Source organism: Emys orbicularis, chromosome 7 (assembly GCF_028017835.1).
Source record: "Emys orbicularis isolate rEmyOrb1 chromosome 7, rEmyOrb1.hap1, whole genome shotgun sequence".
NCBI lineage: Eukaryota > Metazoa > Chordata > Testudines > Emydidae > Emys > Emys orbicularis.
In genome coordinates, this window is record NC_088689.1 from 121,360,766 (window position 1) to 121,366,724 (window position 5,959).

Below are 5,959 nucleotides of genomic sequence, written 5' to 3' on the forward strand. Positions count from 1 at the left end.
AGTATTTCTCTTTCTAAGTTAGTGCTTAACCAGCATCCCAGCATGGCGCTAGAAGGCACTATAAGTCACTCTAAGGAGCTATTTGCGTGATCAGATGTTAATACTGAGGGATGTATTCCTTGTTCAAAAAATCCTGACATCTTTTGCAAATTTAATGGTTAGCCCTAGTGTTCTAGCCAGATTTCAGTTTGAATAACTGCATTTTGCTTACCCCATGTACACTCAGTGGTGGAGAGTTTTCTCACACAGATAGCACTGAAGTGTTGTGCAGTGTTGTTTTGCACTATGAAGCATTTTACTGATCTCTAGGCTCAAACCAGGTGACGTGATTCCTGTATCTAACTTATAAAGCACATTAAATTCTCTTCGGCAGGAGGCACTACACATCTGCAGTTATCATGGATTTAAACAGGACACCACTGCATACTGAGACTTGTCTCCTCCAAGTCAACTCTCTCAACTGTTGTGCTGTATGTTTTTTAACACAGGCTTCTGCAGACTGAGTAATTTGTATTGGAACAGGAGAGTCACAATATTAATGGCACTAGGCGAGTGGTTTCCAACCTTTTTTTCATTTGCAAACCCCTAGTATTTTTGAATGGAGGTGCGGACCCCTTTGGAAATCTTAGATGTAGTCTGCGGACCCCAAGCGGTTTGCGGACCACAGGTTGAAAACCACAGTTCTATGGTAACGACAACCTTTCACAGACCCGTTAGACATAGTGTGCAGACCCCTAGGTTGAAAACCACTGCACTAGACTCTAGCATTGTTTGCAGAGTTGAGACATTTGTAGCAGTTTGTGTATATCTTTTCCTAGATAATTTATGGGGGGAGGGGGAGGGTGGAAACTAACCAGGCAACAAAAAATGCACTTTACTATTGGTGGAAGCAATAGTAGAGGGTCAGGTGCCTAGGAGAGAGAAACCAGCTGATCGAGGGAAGAGTATGTCAAAGATCAAAACAAGCCTGTCTTAAAGTCCACTCTTTGTATTTTCTTTGACCAGTCTTTCCAATATTCTTAACAGGCATGCTCAGAACAGATCTCACATTTTCATTAGCACCAATTAATGAAACTCCACTCCTGTACATGATGGATACAAAAGAATGACAGCTCCTAAAGGGCTCCGTCAGTATACTGCTTCTTCCAGTTGATAGGTTTACAAGGCAGAACACCCTTCGGATTCCACCTGCTGCAGGATCAACCAGAGGGTTGTGAAAGAAAAAGGTCTTGTTAAATCACACAATTTTAAGTGGCGAACGTTCCCAACTCACTAACACTTTTATTAACATTCTCATCTGTACTTAAATGTGACACTGAATCTTTTTTTTTTTTAAATAAAGGAGAAAATTAGTAGTTTTCAGTTGGAAAACTGTTCGTTTCTTGATCGTCTCCTTTAATTATTTCTCCTAGGTTGGGGGTGATGAGGAAATTTAGATTTAAAAAATAGCAGGAGATCCCTCGTTTTGATTACAAAAATATCTCCAGTCTTAATGGCACTTTAACTCTGACAAGTCTCATAACTTCCTAATTTGACACATTAAGGAAGAATGAATTATGTCAGAACTCCCAAACCCCTCGAGACCGATTTAAAATATGCCGGGCGGGAATGAGTTTACCTGTCTGTACACGCAGTTTCCAAAAAACAAGACCCATCCTTCCAGTTGGGCTGCATAGCTGTTCAGCTTCTGCTGAGGGAAAGGTGCACGTAGACTGGAAACTGTTAGGGGCAGGGACCATGTTTCTGTCCTATATACAACGCCTAGCACAGTGGGTTTCTGGTCAACAACCAGGGCTTCTAAGTGCTACCACATAGATAATATGGTATTTTCATTGTCCTATACTCGCAGAAATGTTACTGTTACATGTGTATGAAAGGATTACATACATACATATGCATTAATATTTGGCCTTTTGGTATTGCATTTGCATGGTCATTGCATTGTTTATAGTTTATGGACTCTGTGTGTGCACAAAATGGACTGTAACAGCAAGCCGAGCCAAACGTATCTGTAGAAGTCAAAGTACGCTTCATTGTACCTCATGCACAAAAGGTACCCGCATTTTTAACATTCCGCTTTCAAGGGAGATTGTCCAGTGAGTGATGCAATGTTACACTATGTGGAGAAGGCTTATGAGAAAAGTGAGGTATGTTCATCCATCAGTGGTGGTAGTGAAGAGTAAGAAATGATACTGTCCCTCAAGCAAGTAATCCTCAGCAATGACATTAGCACCCGGCTCCATTTAAAGCGGCAGGAAGCCTGACCAGCAGTATTTCATGCTTTACTGCTGCCCAATTTCCTTTATCAACCCCTCTCAACTGTCTGCTTCTGTATCAGCACCCACAGCTTGTTATCTTTTGATGGAGCTGGCTAGACAAAACGGTTTCTGCCAGAGCGGCTGTCAATAAAACTCCATCAATCAGTGAGCCAGGGCAGACCAACATCAAAGAACCAAAGTAGGCATCATCCATCACACACGACAGCCTGGAGCATGTTCATGCTCCTAGTCTGCAAGGAAAGGCAGGGTTATCAGTAGGGAGGGGCTGAATCCACTTACTTTCAGGCTCTGAATCTGTTTAATCAGCATGTCAAACAGTTTGTATAGTGTAGTGGGGCATTCTTTCCTACAGCGATCACTCACAGCTGGGTTTACAAGCCAGGGCCTAGCTCCTAGGAATGCTTCATAGTTTAAAAAAAAAAATTTCGATGTCCGTGTGCAGCATCAAAACAGTGGTTAGTTTTACAAGTGATAGCTGCTGCATATAAAACAACACCGCCTAGCTCAGGATGCCCTCACCAGGCCTGGTAGTTCTTTTCAGATACACTGCCGTTGTCTTGAGGAAAGCACTTCAAACAGAGCAACCAGTAACTAAGCCACACTGCAGCCTTCTGTTGCTTCCACGTTGCTGAGGCACGCCAGTGCAGAAGTGAAACGTTCATGTTCATTGTCTTGATGCTTTAGGGCAGCACCTCTGTGCTTTTGCCAGCCCAGGCACCTGTCACCAAGACAGTGGCCAAGCATCTGGGTGTTAACTCCTCAAAGGGCTTGGAAATATGAACAGCCTAACCAGATCCCTCTGTGGCTACACCTTTCAGCTCCTCCCAGCAGAAAAAGATCTGAGCCCAGGAGCTTCAGCACCACCTTTATTGCTACTTCCCATGATAGCTGCTGGACAGAGAGGCCCACTCCTGCTTGTGGCTTGCACAGCCTGGAAATACCATAGCAGAGGCTGAACAGTTAAAAAACAAAAGCCAACTGGCTTCTGACAGAGCAGTATTAATACAAAGTTGCAGGGGATGGGCAAAGCCCTACCCGCTGTACACACCATAGGCACGGACAGCTTTCACCCTGTTGCAGGCAGCATCTCCGGAATCACATGAGGATGCTTTTGGCTGTCTTCCCAGGATTGAGAATGCCCAGGGAAATCATCTGAGATGGCAGGAGCTTGGAAATCTCCCACTGCAGGAGAAAGGTTTGTCTTGAAATAGATAGGGAAACATTTGATGATACCCAACTCCTATAAGGCATTTTTCATCCCTAGACCTCAAAGCACTTGGCAAAGGGGATAAGTATTGTCCCCATTTTACAGGTAAGGAAACTGAGGCACAGAGAGGTCTAAGTCATTACAGGGTCCAGGTGCCTGTAGGGATTCAAAATGAAGGCCTTGCACTAAACAGGCCTGGGTCCACAGTGGTTCTCAAACTAGGGCTGCCGCTTGTTCAGGGAAAGCCCCTGGCGGGCCAGGCCAGTTTGTTTACTTGCCGCGTCCGCAGGTTTGGCTGATCACGGCTCCCACTGGCCGCGGTTTGCCGCTCCAGGCCAATGGGGGCTGCAGGAAGGGTTGCCAGCACGTCCCTTGGCCCGCGCCACTTCCAACAGCCCCCATTGGGCTGGAGCGGCGAACCGTGGCCAGTGGGAGCCGCGATCAGCCGAACCTGTGGACGCGGCAGGTAAACAAACCGGCCCGGCCCGCCAGGGGCTTTCCCTGAACAAGCGGCAGCCCTAGTTTGAGAACCACTGCACTAGAGTATGTGGCAGGTGGCAAATGACTCTGAAACTCCTACATTATCAGGGAGCCTGCAAAGATTCTCAGGTCTGCTAGCACAGATCCAAAACCTCAGTCAAGGATTTGGCACATCCCCAAGTTACAGCACCACATTTCTGTGTGATGGATTGCTTGTTGTTGCGGGGAGGGGGACTAAAATAGATCTTAATGTACGGCCCAGTCCTGTGAAAGACTCGACTAGCATGGTTCCTTTTGCCCAGGCAGGGCCCCATTGACTTCAATAAGGCTTCATACAGATTTGGCTCCCTATGAGTGAATTCCATTGAAGGGTCAGGGGCATAATTTGTATCAGCATACGTTACCCAAGTTAATATCAAGCTAGCAGCTTCCCTAACACCAGTGTAACCATTTAGGGTCACAGTTTCAGAAATGTGCATTCAATTTTGGATGCTTCTATTTTTGGGTGCCCAAATGGGAGGCATCTGAAAGAGGTCCAATTTTCAGCGGTGCCAAGCATCTACAAATCCAGCTCAGCCCCACGGGGTCTCAAGTAGGTGGGCACCTGGACCCTGTAATGACTTAGACCTCTTTGTGCCTCAGTTTCCTTACCTGTAAAATGGGGACAATACTTATCCCCTTTGCCAAGTGCTTTGAGGTCTATGGATGAAAAATGCCCTATAAGAGCTGGATATCATCATTCTGGACCAGGACTCCAGAGTGCTAGGTGCTGTACAAACAGACAGAACAAAAAGACAGTCCCTGCCCCAATGAGGGTAGAAAACCATGTACCTGAGTGAGTGCCTCCTGACCATAGGTTACAGTGCCAGAGGGGTTGAATAAGCATGCCTCAAAGTGCACTTGCCCGGCCATTCCTTTGTGACCGGGTTCTTGTCATAAGAGCCGACTCCGTGGGTGCTCTGGGGCTGGAGCACCCATGGGGAATGGGGGCGGGGCAGAGGTAGGGTCGAGCACCCACCGGGAACAGTGGAAGTCCACGCCTATGGTTCTTGTGTATAAGAAAAGAGGACGACCCACGGACAAAACCGTCAATACGGGGAAATGATCAAAAAATGGTTTCCCGTTTTTTATCAGCTGAGAGTTTGCAAATTTCCCAACCAGCTCCCTGGACTTGTCTTCACTCCAACAATTAGCTCAGGTTGTCTGCGCTCCAGCCACTCGACTGGAGCTAGCCTAGCTCAGATGAGAGTCACTACTGTGAAACCACTCCACAGACTTGATTGGATTAGCAGCTGAGAGAACCGTGGTAACTGGAGCAGCTGTCTGAGCCCCCCCGCGTGATTAGGTCCAGCAGCAGCAGCACTTGAGCTTCAGCCTACCCCCAACAGGTCCATTAGCTCAAGCTAAAAACACCACTTCGCTCAAGTTAGGGCAAGTCTACGCTGCAATAAAACACATGCAACTGGCCCGCGTCCGCTGGCCTGGGCTCATGAGGCTTTAAAATTGCAGCATAGAAGTCCGAGCTGGGGCTGGAGGGTCCCAGAGCCCGGGATCCAGCCTGAGCCTGGATGTCTGCACTGCAGTTGTATAGCCCCCCAGTCAGATGAGGTGGGCCAGCTGTGGGTGTTTTATTGCAGTGTAGACAGACCCTTTGAGATTTGTGTGTGTGGATGGGCATCAGGTTGGGGCAAAACTCAATTTATAGCTCAAGCTGATGTGGCAGTGAAGACAAACCCTCAGAAACTTTCCAAAGTTACACACCCCGTCCAGGATCAGCTGTATAACATGTCTGCCTTATTATATTAGAGCCCACAAAATACCGATTCCTCTTACTAATGATATGTATTGCTGGGATTAGGCCAGGATTTTCTGAGGGGGGCAGGATGGTCCAGTGGTGGGGTGCCAGCTTTGCCACAGACTTCCTGTGGGACTTTGGGCAACTCACTTAGGCCCAGCTCCTTAACGGTATGTAGAATCCTAAAGCCCACTGAAG